Genomic DNA, 15816 nt, shown 5'->3' with positions numbered 1-15816 from the left:
CAGTGGAGGTGGAGCATTGTTCTATAATTAGTTACTTTAAACTAACACAAATCAATGAGTGCTCTGGCTTTTCACATTACCAGTAATTGCAGATAAGATTTACTTCCACCACCTTTCTACAAATTAAATATTTTCACATAAATGAAAATGAGGCCCATTTATTCTAAACTTTATTTAGCTATATTTGAAAATGAATACCTCATTCTTGCTTACGTGCCCTTGTTGCTTGTTTGTTGCTGTTGTTATTTTTAATAATGGCATGTCTGCATATTTCAGTGGCTTAGTACTCAAAGTTCCATTAGCTCTTCATCTCCCTCAGGGAACATTTTCACTAAGTTGCCACATCCTGTAAAGTCCTCTCAGACAGACTCAGGTGAATAAAGAAGGGATAGATTTGGATCTATTATAAAGGGATAGAGATAAAGTATTTGACAACTAGCTGGATATGGAAGAAGTGACAAGAAGGAGTCAAAGATGATGTTCAACTCTATGAGACTAGAAAAATGTTATGCTGTTAATAAGTATAAAAAAACTGAAAGATGGAATTATATAGGAGATTTCATCATAGGCTTAATTTTTTAGGCACTTACTATGTGTCAGGCATTTGTGCTAACCACCACATATGTTCTGACTCATTTAAATTGTCAAAACAAACCAATGGAGACATTATTATTTCCATTTTAGAGATAAGTATTGTAAGAAACTGAGAGATCCAGTCACTCTCCCAAGCTCAAATGTCTGGAAAATGACAAAGTCCTTAAGAAAGACTATTCATCGTTTGGGGAGAGAAGCCAAATTTCAGAGCATTAAAGAGGGAAGAGAAAACAATAAAATGGAAAAAAAAAGAAACTAATAAAATGGAAGCAAATAGGTATATATTCCACTCACTTGACAATGGCACCAGAGTAAGAAGAACAGAGAGCCTAGATTTTTCTCAGGTTCAAGTAAACTTTCATGTCACAGGTAAATGTTTATTCATTACTTTTCTCATTATTACAGGTTCACAAAATGCGCTATAGTGCAATAGCCTTAAAAAATACAGTGAAATAGGGATAATGAGAAAATAAGGTACAACAGTTACATGATCCCACACAAAAGCTTATATACAAGCCAGTAAAAAATAATTTTTTTTAATTTTTTTGAAACATAGTTGATTTACAGTGTTGTGTTAGTTTCAGGTATAAAGTGACTCAGTTATACATGTAAATAGATAAATATATATATTATTTTTTACATTCTCTACCATTATATATTACTACAAGATATTGAATATAGATCCCTGTTCTATACAGCAGGCCCTTGTTGGTTATTGTCTTATATATAGTGGTATATATATTTTAATCCTTAACTCCTAATTTATATCTCTCCCCCTCTCCCCTTTGGGTAACATTAGTTTGTTTTCTATGTCTGTGAGTCTATTTCTGTTTTGTAAATAAGTTCATTTGTATCCTTTTTAGATTCCACATATAAGGGATATCATACGGTATTTGTCTGATTTGCTTTACTTAGTATGATGATCTCTATGTTCATCCGTGTTACTGCAGATGGCGTTATTTCATTCTTTTTTATGGCTGAGCGATATTCCATTGTGTATATGTATATACACCACATCTTCTTTATCCATTCATCTGTTGATCGACACTTAGGTTGCCTCCATGTCTTGGCTATTGTAAATAGTGCTACTGTGAACATTGGGTTGCATGTACTTTTTCAAATTATGTTTTTCTCCAGATATATGCCCAGGAGTGGGATTGTAGGATCATATGACAACTCTATTTTTAATTTTTTAAGGAACCGCCATATTATTCTCTGTAGTAGCTGCACCAATTTACACTCCCATCAGTGTAAATTCTCCAGCAGTGTAGGAGAGTTCCTTTTTCTCCATACCTTCTCCAGCATTTATTATTTGTAGACTTTTTTTTTATTAATTTTATTTATTTATTTATTATTTTTTGGGGGTACACTATTTGTAGACTTTTTGATGATGGTCATTATGACTGGTGTGAGGTGATACCACATTGTAGTTTTGATTTGCATTTCTCTAACAATTAGTGATGTTGAGCATTTTTCATGTGCCTGTTGCCCATCTATTTGTCTTCTTTGAAGAAATGTCTTTTTAGATCTTCTGCCCATTTGTTGATTGGGTTGTTTGTTTTTTTGATATTGAGCTGTATGAGCTGTTTGTATATTTTGGAGATAATCCCTTGCTAGTTTCATCATTTGCAAATATTTTATCCCATTCTGTAGGTTATCTTTTTGTTTTGTTTATGTTTTTCCTTTGTTGTGCAAAAAATTTTAAGTAAACATCTTTTAAGAATGGTTTACATGTTAAATATGACAGCTGCCAAATTTAAAAAGCATACGTCTACATGAAAACTATTGTGTATGAAATATGACAATCACACAACAAAAGCAAACTTTTTCCTGACTTTGAGATATGGAATGTCTTGCATTGTTTTTTATGCAGTGGGCAGTGAGTAATAAATATTGTGGCATTTACTGTCATCAGTGTCCAAGCAATGAATAGAACAGTAAACTGTTTAAAGTTGATTTCTTATGATATCCTCCACTCAAGACATATTATAGATATAAGGGACAAAAGTGAAAATCATGATTTCAAAATTGTAGCATCCACATATCCTGCTTCAGTTTTACATAAATTAGATGTGTGCATTTTTTTATGGCAAAAGAGAATGGGAAAATATAGGATAGATTCAAGAAAAGGAGGTTAATGTTAATGCAGGAACAAATTCTCACATAAAAAGAGAAGTTACAGCCAGATCATGGAATTTAAGGTTTACATAAAGTGAGATTGAGACTATAAACCATCTTTTTTTATTCAAATCTCTCACTTCAATAAGAATGAATCATATTTCTTATGATTGTAAATTTTTCAAAGGCAAAACTAATTTTATATTATTTTGATATTTTTCATAAACTCTGTAACACAAAGAACAGCTCTGACTGACTTAAATCTCGAGAAATATTTGTTGAGTATTAATGTATGATTATTTTCTTTAATTCTAAGACAGATGATTGAAATATATATATATGTAAATATATATATATATAGAGAGAGAAACAGAGAGAGAAACAGAGACATATACATATATTTTTCATTCAACAGTCATCAGTCATTAGTTGGGAGGTATAAAATTTGCATGTTCAAAATTCATTTATTGTTATTATTTTATCTTAATATTACATTTTTCTACAGGTATTAATCATTTATACATAAAATTATTTGCTTGTTGCATGCAGGGCACATGTGTATATGGTTTATAAAACATTTTCGCTGGTAGAAATTACTGGCTCTGGTACTGGAAGCAGTAATGGAGGGAACATGCTGAAATAGTAATTGAAGTTTTAAAATGACTATCCACTGTGAGTCTGAACAAAGAATAATTTTCATGTCTCATGCGTGCTTGGACACAATAAATATGCTTTTTTCCAGGCAACAGCATAAATAGCAGTATCAGTGCACTGCACCTTTGAGAGGTCATTAATATAGCTATGTATTGCATGGTTGAGTGATCAAGAAATGGTGATTTTTAAGGGACTGAAAGTTCACACAAACAGCAAATTATGAATTAAAAGAAAAAGAACAATTCAGAAATTAATATTAATGGATTTTACACAAACTTAGACAATAATTTTTATTCCCTAAATGGGATATGTATATGAGATATTTGACAGTTTACCATTATGGAAATAATTATTCCTTTGTTGGAAATGCAATAGATATCCAAAAGCTAGAGCTTCTAAAAATAAGCAGATTTATGCACATGAATGGTATATAGAAAGTTTATTTTAGACATTCATGTTCTTCAAAGAAACAGAATTTGAGAATTGATAATTTGTTAACTAGGAAACATTTAACAGAGTTAATCTTGATATAGTGGACAAAAAAGATTTGACTAATTTTCAATCAGTATTTATTTGGCTGGCCCTAAATAATGAATGTTTTTGTCTGTTAAGGCACAATGGCATGAGCCATTCATGGGACTAATAGAAGAATAATTAAGACAAGATTAGAAGAAAAAGGCCAGGGACTTCCCTGGCGGTCCAGTGGTTACGAATTTGCCTTCCAAGTGCATGGGGTGTGGGTTTGATCCCTGTTCAGGAACTAAGATCCCATGTGTCTCGTGGTCAAAAATATCAAAACATAAAGCAGAAGCAGTATATTAACAAATTCAATAAAGACTTTAAAAATGGTCCACATCAAAAACAAAAACAAACAAACAAAAAACCTTAGAAAAGAAGGCCAAAGAAAAGTAAAAATATTGGAAAGTGGGGTAAAAACCAGGGAGTTACCTTTTAATTTCTTTATTCAATCAATCATCTAGTTATTTGTTTATTCACTGATTAACATACTGATTAATTTATTTTTGATTCCACAAGCATTAATGAGTATTAGTAGATATGCTAGATTAAACACTACATGGGATACATAATATGCAATGGTTTTTATTATTTTGTATTGATTTACAAGATATAAATACAAACTAAGTAATACATAGTAGACAGTTTTGTTTACAAGAGAGGTACAATCATCTGCAAAATTCAGATAAGGAAGATTATTTCCATGTTTGGTGATGGTCAGGCACTGAGATGAAGAAACATAAGGACAGAACTTGGAGATTATTTTCTATTTCAACAGAGGAGCTTTCAGTCCCACCCCTTGACCTCTGAGGAAAAGAAAGGAGCTGAGATTAAATCAGCCATCTATAGCCAATGATTTAATTAATAACCCATATGTAATGAAGCCTCCATAAAATGCCAAAAGGACAGGGTTCAGAGAACTTCTGAGTTGGTGAGCACTTGGAGATTTGAGGAGAGTAGTGTGCCTGGAGAGGGTATGAAAGATCCAAGCCCCTTCTCCATGCCTTGCCTTATGCATTGCTTCTGTCTAGCTGTTCCTGAGTTATATCTTTTTATAATAAATTAGTACTCTAGTAAGTAAAATGTTTCTCTGAGTACTGTGACCTGCTCTAGCAAATTAATCAAACCCAAAAAGGGATAATCTTGGAAATCTCTGATTTATAGCCAATCAGAAGTACAGGTAACAAACATGGTCTTACAGCTGGCACCTGAAGTCCAAGGAGAAGTTTGTGGGAACCTCCAGTTTGTAGCCGATTGGTCAGTAGCATAGGCAACAACTTGTCTTGAGACTGACATCTACAGTGGAGAGGGATGGAAGATTGGGGTTAGTCTTGTAGACTGAATCTTAACCTGTGGAATCTGATGCTGTCTCCAGGTAGGTAGATAGTGTCAGAATTGAGTTGACTTGTAGGACACCCAGTTGGGTAGGGGAAGAGTTACTTGGCGTTGTGGGGGAATTGCTTGGCAATTGTGGGGGAAGCTCCACCCCCCAAGACATGTTGAAATTGGGTCCAAGAATCTAATTTAGTTATGTCACTCCTCCTTTGAAGTGTCTTTGGAAGTACTGCTAAACCTCCACTACCACTTTCATCATCTGTAGTTCCAGTACTGAATCTCTCATGTCTTTTCATTCAGACTACAATTTATCATACATACTGCTGACATTCTAATCCCATCAAAATCTCACTTTTATTATACCTGAAGAATGTTCAAAGACCCTATGTTGTTTTTTAATTTCATATGGTAAACCTGTGAAATGAAATAATCAATAATATGAATTCAGGTATTAGACTATGCTAGTTTAAATCCCTGATCTTCTACTTAAGTAATCTGCCTTCTTTATAATTATCAAATTTCTTATCTGTAAAAGAAGTTTTACAATAATATATCAGTGCCTACGTCATAGGGAGTTAAGAGTTCGTATGAGGATGGAATGAGGTAATCTATATAAAAGCATTTAGTATATGGTCTGAAACACAAGCATTTAATGGGTAGAGGTGCTAGTTGCAGTGCTGCTGCTAATAATTGTTAACTTATCTGATTTCCAAAATCATTCATGATTTATCTCCACCCAGTTGTTTCTTTAACTCTTACCAAAAGTATATACCAGCATCTCAATACTGAACAGAATCATAGTACTAAATTTTGTGTATGTCTGGCTTGTCCTAAATGAAAGCATGCCTATTAACCATATTTTGCCCACTTTTCATATTTTGCCAAACCTAAGAGCTATGACCCTCACTAACCAGTATTTATTAAGGGCTTTGGGATTCCTATAGTTTTCAGAATTCTTTTACAGATGTTATAAGTTCCTACTCTGTATGATTCTTCTTCACAATGTTTAGTCCAGTGACCACAGTGGCCCTATTACTGTGCACGTGATAGTTGCTAGATAAACATTTTGAATAAATATCATGGGGAGATTTAGTTAATTATAATAAACAGTTTAAGAAGATCGTAGTGTGCTGATTGTAGTCAGAGACAATTGCCCTGATAGAAGACTTCCTGTTATGCAAAGACAAGCAGAAAATTTTGCCCAAGAGCAAACCAGAAAGAGCCTGCTGAAATTTATCAACCAGAAACACATAGAGCAGGTGTTTTTCTGTAATTGTTATCAATGCCTTCTTAGTTTCATGAAATAATGTTACAGGTGAGATGATGCATAATAAGGATGATATTAGCAATTAATAGAGTGACATATGGTGAAGAAGATAGACAGATGGTCTAAATATGGATATTTATTATACATTCATCTTGATCTTTTTCCCCTAAAAACAGTACTTTGAAATTTATTATATAATTTTGATATGCAAATAAATTTTACTGAGCTCTAACAATGAGCATATTTGAATGACAAAATGGCATTTCATGTTATTTGATGGATATGAATAGTGAGATATTTATGTGCATCATTTAAAATTTAAAACTGCCTAGACAATTAGAAAGTTCACATTTCTGTGGTGTCCTTCCAACAATTGTTCAGAAATACATTCCACACATCTTTCCTACCTCTAAAATTATTAGAAAACTATGCAAATAGTTAGCAAATAGTTAGCAAATAAATGATTCCATTTAGGCATATGGGGGGAGGGATATCTCCACAGATATATGTGAGAACCAACTATTTCCAACTCACCCATTTCCTGTCTCACCTTACTTATCCTGTTTAACCTTTCTCAGGCTTAAGCTAACTTTCTTGTAAGTTGATGAGAGAGTATGTACAAGGTGATTATTGTGGACTTTTTTCAGTTGTAAATTCTAAATATTCTTAAGTACAATTACTGCTTTTCTGGAAGTTAGAACATGTTAAAGTTATTTTTAGTTCAATGTTTATCTTAGTCTACATTGGCATCTATTAGAAGAATCCTATAAACTGAGTAGCTTATAAAAAGCAAATATTTATTTCTCATAGTTCTGGAAGCTGGGAAGTCTAAGATCATGTTTGGTCAGGACCAGCTTTCTTATTGTAACTTTCAAACCAACCTCGCATGGTAGAAAGGGTGAGGGATTGCTCTTGGGTCTCTTATAATGCCACTAATCTCATTCATGAAGGCTGTACTCTCATCACTTAATCAACCCCCCATCAAAAATCCCACCTCCTAATACTATCACATTGGGAGTTAAGATTCAACATATAGATTTTGGTGGGAGCGGGGACACAATTATTCAGTGTATAGCAGTGTTTTTCTTTACCTTTGCAGGCCCAGTATTTGTCTCAGTTCCTGGCACACAGAAGGCAATAATAATGATGCTGATGATATTGATAATAATAATAATATTCGATAAACTGTTGCTAACCAAATATTATAATCCTGTATTGTACTATATTTTGGGTAGTGGTTCAAAAATAGACAAATATTCCTTTTATTTAGTGTCAGAATTGTGGTAGTTAATCACCAGACTGTTTCAAAATAATTTACATTCTGTGGATCTTTCATACCCCATTTGCTATTAAAAATATACTTTTGAATTAAGGTAAAGGATTGTGTTCATATATTTTCTTACTATTAAATACACCCCTATTACATGTTGATTTTAAACAGTGTACCTTTAGAAAAATAAAGTTGATTAAAATGTGATTCTTGATACTGCTATATGCTAAGAATTAAAGTTTTGAGAGTTTTAAAATCAGAAATAAAAAATTATTCTTAAAATTAATCAATACCACTTCTAGAAAACTTACAAGAGAAAAATAAACAGGAAACAACTCTTTAATTTTTAGCATATATAATTTTAAAGACCTAAAAACTTGAAAATTAACAGAGATAAAGTGGATTATGTTGTAACTGAAGCACAAATAACTGAGGAAATAAAAATAATAACCAAATAAATAATGGATATTTTAGCTGAGCTGAACAACCAAGGAAAAAAACTCGAAATGTATTAGCTTTATGCAAAGATGAACAAATGGAAACTAATAAAATCAGAAAAAGGAAGTCAAAATTCATAGGAGAAACTACCCATTTGAAAGGGAATTTCAAAGAATTCTTAAAATGAAATGACTTTTTTTGTTTGTAGTAAATCTTTGAGATACCTCAAAATTCCCATGTAATATAGACTGCCTTATTTCCTGTGTTTGCTAACAGGATGTGCTATTAGCACGAAACACTTGAGATATCAATGATGACTTAATAGTCTTTCCACTAATTCTGATCACATAAAAAAGATGGGAAAAGTAAAGATAGTGGAGCGAGGACTCTCTTAGTTTCTCCATTATGCAAACTCACTTTTGTTTCAAATAGCTGTAGAGGTACTTCTGGGCAGTAGAGTTTGTAGATGAAATGATCAGTGTGATCTTTAGAATGTCTGACACTTTGTATATGCATTCACAATAAAGAATTTTATCATGAAAAATGAAAGACAATGTAAAATTTAAAAAAAAGATGTAAACCTGGGAAAGACAGACACCAAAAGAAATGAAAGGCAAATGCAAAATATACAAACATAATTGGTGAGAAAGGAAAAATTTTTATTATTTAAATTTATTTGAAATTTTTAAAAGTCATGTTTTTTACCCTGATACAGAATTTATAACATTTTGACAGACCTTTCCTTTTATTAAGGTATAAACTATGTTCTACTGCTTAGCCAGTCTTACAATACTTTTTGCGGATCTAGGTGTATTAGCATCAGCGTCTCCAATGACTAGCAATGCCTGGCACATGGAAGCCATGCTCATAAATACTTGAATGAATGAATGTTTTGTTTCTATCTATGCTAGACACAATGTAGGAAGCACAGAATTTACCTGAAAAAAACCCCCTTGAGGAATTTATAGTCTCATTGAAAATGCAGTATATTCAAAACAAAACAGCCGGAGAACATCCCTAAAGCAACAGAGACAAAAATACTCAGACAATATTTAACTCAAAAGAAAATTTAAAACAAAGGAAGAAGATAGAAATGATAATATTAACCTTTGGGAAATAAATTCCATTGACCATGAAAATATCACTTAGTCACTTTATCTCTAAGTTAAATGTTACTAAATATTCCTCTGTTTTGGAAATTATTCATTTATTTAACAATCACTGATATTTGAGTGCTAATTATTTATTAGGTAAAGGAGAAAAAAGGATGGAATTGTTTCCCTCAAGAAGACCAGTGGTCTACTTTAGTTTGAAAAACACAACAGAAATGCATGCATCACAATACGTCTCAGTAACAGACACTGGATAAATGAATACAGTGCTTTCCATTCAAGAGGATAAAATAACCAGTCTACCTAGAAGAGTTCAGAAATTTTCATAAGAGGAATGATTATTGAATTAAGAAGGTAGACAGAAATTGAGAGATGAAAAGATTCTCAAGACATAGAAGACAATACATAAAGCTGCAGGCTCATGAAAGAGACCCATATTAGAGAGAGTGATATAGTGGTGAATGAATTATGGAAAAGCATAAACTTATTGAGGGTAGGAAAAATTGGGAGACATATTTGGTTGGACACATGGATCTTATTGTGAACGGTCTTAGATGCCAGTGCTATGATAAATATTGTGTTTTATCTTGGATGCAAAAAGAAGGAGAAGATTTTAATTTTTGCTTAAAAAAAACCAGGATGGTGTATTATTTTACTGAATTGAACAAGTATTTATTGATAATTTATTGATAATTATGTACCAGATGGACACTGTATTAGGCAATGGGGATAAAAAAATAAAGACAAAATCCCTACCTGCAATGAATTTACTCTCAATGATGGGGGGAAAGAGGAGATTCCAAAGTTAATATACATTTAATATACAATATTTTATCATAAACTCCAGCTAAAGTTATCTAAAGGGTGCATGTCCTGGGGGTTAACAAAAAAGGATTCCCATGGGAGGAAGAATCTAAACCGTGAAGACACAGTAGCAAAGCTAATGAGGGGAACAGTGGTGGATGTGAAAGGTGCATCGCATGGAGGAAACCACATGAGCAAAGATATTAAATATCAGGGTATCATATGTTATAGAAAATGAAGTATGAAAGGAGAGGGGCCACAGTGAGGAGATAAGAGGAGAGAATGGTATTATGACACCACAGGAAGGAGAAGTTTTATAAATAAGATGTGGTCAAATTGTTGTCTTTGCAAAGTGGTCAAGAAAATAAGAACTCATTGAATTCAACAACCAAGAGGTCATCAGTGAACTTGGTAAAATCATTTCATTAGAATTGTTGATATGGAAGACACATGGCTATAGTTGAGGTGTAATGAGGTGAGAAAATTGAGGCTTAAAGTGAAAAGCAAAAGCTTGGCTGAAGCAAAGGCAAGAGCTAGATTAGTAGACAAAGAGAAGCATGCAATTTGGGAAAGGTCATTTTTAAGATGTGAGAGATTTAAATGATGACGACAAAGATCCAGTGTGTGTGAGAGATTGAATGTACAGGTGAAAGTTGGACCACTTGGGAGATGCAGTTCCCAGATATGAAAGTTATGGGATTTAGAATAGAGGGTATGATATTGTCCTTGGATAGGAGTTAACACACCATCTCCTTTGAGGTGGAAAACCTTGAGGAAGGCACTGATGAAGGTACAGGTAATTTTGCAGGTAAGGAAACTGAAGAAGGCATCATTCTCAAATGGTTCACTTCTCCCCCCTCCCCCCACTTTTTTTTCTGTGAAGTTAGTGAGGTTATCTGAGGAGAACAAGAAATCTAGCAATTCTTTGATGAACTAGGATGGAACTAAAGATGAAATTGATAGGAATAGGGAGCTGGGAGAATTCACCAAGCAGTCAGCCTCTGAGAAATAAGACTATATCCTGAGGGTTTCATTTAGCCCAGTGGTCCTCATCCCAGGCTGCACATTACAATCACCTGGAGAGCTTTTAAAGTAAAAACCCATGCCTGAGCCCAAACCCACACCAATTAAATCTAAGTCTCTGGAGGATAATTCAGTTAATACATCCCCTCTAAGGTAAATTGGTCAACTTAACTGCATTGAGGATTCAAAAAGCAACTCGAAATGATATTCTCTTTTCTTAGGGAGTCTCTCCCTCATTCTCAAGGAGTTATGTACTCACTGGCAGGCTGGTTGGAACATTTAATTACACATATCATACTCCTGTTCTACAGCGTAGCAAAGTGGAAATTTGATGCATTCAGGTCACCAAGCCGAAGCAAGCTCACCACTTCCTTTTCTTACTGGACATATGCAGATACAGAGAGCAATATAAATTTGCATATTAAATGTCAAAGATGCACTCATTTTCATACTTATCATGTATTTCCAGCTGGAAATGGCATGATTTACTTTTGAGATAAGTGTTTCTTGGGATGAAATGAAATGGGGTCACAAATGAATGAGCTGCACTTCATTTGCACTCTCACTGTCCCTTTTGACCACCTTTAACTTCTGTATTTAAAGAAACAGGACAAAACAAATGTAGTTTTGCAGCATGCAAATAATTTTGAGATGAAAATGAAATAATAAATATAACTTTATGAAACATGAATTCTTTTTAAAGTTTGTCAAAAGTGACAACATTTCAACATATGCATTATTTTTGCACCTTCTTTCCTTGTTGTCTATGGATAATACAGTTTATGCAGTGTTTCTTTTATGGGCTTATCATTTTAATTATTTTATTTAAAAAACAAGTACTTCAGATTTCACAGCTCTGTTATATAGTTAAGGTCAATATGTACGACAAAAGTTTTGCTGAGTACAGTTTCACTAGAAAATTATTTTCTTAGTTTTGGCACAGGATAAAAAGAGAGACATCTTGGATGATTTCATATGTTCCCCATTTTTTAAAATGATATTATGAACCTATTTAATGTTAATTAAGTTCATGGTCATTTTCTTGGACTTGGTTAAATTTCTGTTTCAATTTTTGAAGGAGGAATATTCCTGGTTAGCAGGATCTATAAGTATATATTTATTCTAAAAAAAAACTGCTTTGGATGTTGTGACATTGCTACTTTTAATAAACATAAACACATCTCAGATATCCCTGGATATTTCCACCAAATTCTAAGGGAAAAAAGCCAAGAAAGTCTTTAGCTATGAGAAGCATAAAGCAAAAGAAATGAGGAATTGCCCTTCTAAATCTGTTTCCCAAGGGATCAAATGTGGCTTTCTGTGAGGATGTAAGAAATGCCTTCTGAAAAGCTTTCATTTACCATTGTTTATTTTGTTCTTTTCTGCATAAAATTTCTTTCCAAATTATGCAAGGATGGAATATGGTATTTTTCCTACTTGTTTAGAGCATTTTAAAAAGAAAATTGAAATATTGTAAAGAACATGTTGTAGGAAAATGTTTTGTGAGGCCTTCATGAAAAGACTCTAGTTTTCTTTATTTTCATAGCCATAAAAATATTTATTAATTATACACAGCAGCATTTATTCTGAGCTATGAACAACAAAGACTATATTTGGCTTTTTTTTAACCTGCCCTTTTAATTATTTCATCTCCCAGGAAATGACAGGACTGGCTAATGTGAACATATTTTTTTTCCCCTAGCAAGCCCTGATAAAGTCAAAACCTGGGAGGAATATGATTAGCTTATTTTGGAAATTGTAATAACTAAGGAAGAAAATAGTGGGCATTGTCAGACAGTATATTTAGAATATAAAAATAGTAACTTCAAACAAATTATAAGAAATATATTGAAATGGACCTACAAACTTATAAATATACTGCAGTTCAGTAGTACTTTCAGGTGCTGAAGACTAGAGTGTATAAAAAAAAATGTGCAGTGGAAAACATCTAAAGAAACTGGAGTGGCACTATAGAGACTTGGATAGGGAACTCTAAAAGTATACATGCTGCCAGGTAAGAACAATTGCTTAAAGCCAAGAAGGGTTAGAATATTTAATACGCTAAAAAATAATAATTTAAAAAATCTTTATTTATATGAAGTAAGAAAATATATATATATGTATATATGTATAAAATTATATTTAGGCTAGTATTTCTTAAAGTTATCTTTGACTGTTAATAACTAATAAACACATAGAAAAGATGTTCAATGATATTCAGACAAATAGATGATTTGTTGTTACTTTAACTACAGAACTGGTCAGAATTTCTAATATTTTCATCTTTATTTATCATCAAAAGTAGAAATACAGTATGTAACACAAGCTCCCAAAAAATGCTGCTCTGGGCTGAAAATTTTGAAAGATGCTGGTTTGTGCTGTGTTATTGCAATCATTTTCTAACCTTACCTCTAGTTTTTCTTATCTAATATTTGCTTCACACATCACTGCTAGAGTACTCATTAAAAACATACTTTCAGTATGCCATTCCATTCTGCAGATAACTCATTGGTTTACTATTCAAGTCAAAATTCCTTAACTTGGCATTCTGGCACCTCCAAAAACTGACCCTAAACTTCTATTGAGTTTTAAGCTTTATTTCTCTTAATCCCAAACATAAACACTGCTTCAGAAAGGTAAATATAACCACACCCTCTTTTATGTCCCTTAGTGAAAAGAAAGCCATATTAGAGTCAGAATAACTGGGTTCAAGAACTATCTCCTATACTGTATGTTTATGATGATAATATATATCAATATTTTCTTTAATTTTCTCTCTGTAACTGGAATTGTGCTGACCACTTTACATATATTATCTATAATTAATGCAAACATTTTCCATTTATAGATGAGAAAATAGGTCAAGGAAATTGCTCAAGAAAATAGCTCTTACATGATGGAACCAGGATTCAAATTTAGATGTCTGATGTCAAGTCTGTGTTGTCTTCATTATACCACACTGAAAGAACCCAAAGCACTTCAAGGAATATACAAACCATAGACATACTGACTATTAGTTAAACTTTGCAAAGGTTTATATAAAGTTTTGGCTCTTGTGAAGTTTTTGAAAATAAGATTAACTCTCAGTTCCAGACTGTATAAGACTTTTGGCTTCCTTATATAGGAACTGCTTTTCTCTGTTCCACCTAAACCCCAGCTCAGCAGTATTTGTGGATTTTGTACAAGCAGTTTTCCTGAATTACCTCCTCTCTTTTTTAGTTCATTTCCCCTGAGTTGTCCTTTGGAAAAGTTCCCCATTTCTTCTTAAAACTAAGTTTCTTCCCAAACTCGAAAATAATCATCAATCTAGTTGGCAGATAGACATTCATAGTTTCATCTCTTATTTTCTTTCAAGTCAAACATTATGATAAACACTGGCATACCTAATTGTACTTCAGTAACGTACCCCAGGAAGGTTTTTCTATTAATCCATGCATTGGATACTTTGAAAAGAAATAGGCAGTATAACATATGGAAATTCAGACCCTTTGGCTATGATTTGGAAGAGTAAAAGGAAACAGAAAGATCGCTCAGCAACAAAGAAGTTGAATGTGAGAGTGAGAAGTGGAGGAAAGCTCTGAAGAGTTGGTAGAATATTGAGCAATATGGAAAGAGGCTGAAAATCTTAGGAAAAGATGGCCAGTGAGAAATCCTTGAGTCGGAAGAGGAAAAGATTTATAAAAATGGAAGGGTCTAATATTTAATCTTAAATTGTTTTTGTTGTTGCCATGTAAACATCCTACTTTGTCTCACTGCTGCAAGCCTTAAGTAATAGTCCATCCTAGTAGTTGATGGTGGCTAGGGAAAAATAGGTAATAAATACAAAGGATAGCTGTCTCCTTTTCCAATTATTAGAGTTTTGATTGTGTGTTTGTTTGTTTTTAATGAAGTAGAAAATTCTCAGCTATTGTAGAGGCTTGATTTCTTTAAAGTATGAGAAGGTATGTGGGTTGTTCTTTTGGTAAAGCTTTTGATGCATTGCCTGATGCATCAGGGCCCTGGTGATGTAAGCAGTAGTTATTCTTTTTCAGCCTGCGAACTTAGTGTATACTTCTAGGATTGCCAGATGGATGTGTCAAGAACTAGGAAGGGTCTGATATTTTATCATACTTTCAAGTTAACAAATTAGCTTGCCATATTTTTATGGGTGGTAGATGCTACCAGAAGTCAAAAGACCCCTAGGTCAGAGACAGAAGACACTTTACTACTCACAAAAAGAGTAGTAGCCAGAACGTTGGCATTGTTTCCACTTCTCTGAGCCCCAGTCTCCACAGCAACACACAAAGAGGATCAGATAAATAGCTCCTCATGCGGTGGGTTGCAATGTAGGAAAGGAACCCTGAGCATAGGGAATCCAAATATTTTATAATGGGAATGCCTACTCCTTTGCTCTAGAGGGAAACACTATCTCCCAAGACTGAAAATAAACTTGATTTTTGCTCTGGAAGGAGACACTTTTTCTCTTTCTTCTGATGCTGCTCAATATATACAAATGGCCTTAAAAAGATATTCAAGAACAAAGGCAGTTAGTTCTTTGCTTGCAAGATGTGTACAGCTATGATATACCCATGGAAAATTACCTCCTGACAATATCCACTCCTTGTTTCTACATCTTGGCTTCTGGTGCATTTTCCCATGAGAATTCTCATTAGTCAGACACTCTGATTAATTTGAATACCAGAGGC

The 15816-nt window shown here is 33.3% G+C and overlaps 1 protein-coding gene across 2 annotated transcripts in view; it reads left to right on the top strand.

Moving 5' to 3' along the window:
• The window catches only part of CSMD3 (CUB and Sushi multiple domains 3), a 1219369-nt gene that overhangs the window by 554715 nt on the left and 648838 nt on the right, over positions 1-15816 (top strand). The window lies entirely within an intron of this gene.

The sequence above is a fragment of the Hippopotamus amphibius genome, chromosome 5, assembly GCF_030028045.1.
Source record: "Hippopotamus amphibius kiboko isolate mHipAmp2 chromosome 5, mHipAmp2.hap2, whole genome shotgun sequence".
Taxonomy (NCBI): Eukaryota; Metazoa; Chordata; class Mammalia; order Artiodactyla; family Hippopotamidae; genus Hippopotamus; species Hippopotamus amphibius.
This window is presented reverse-complemented; position numbering and strand designations above follow the sequence as displayed.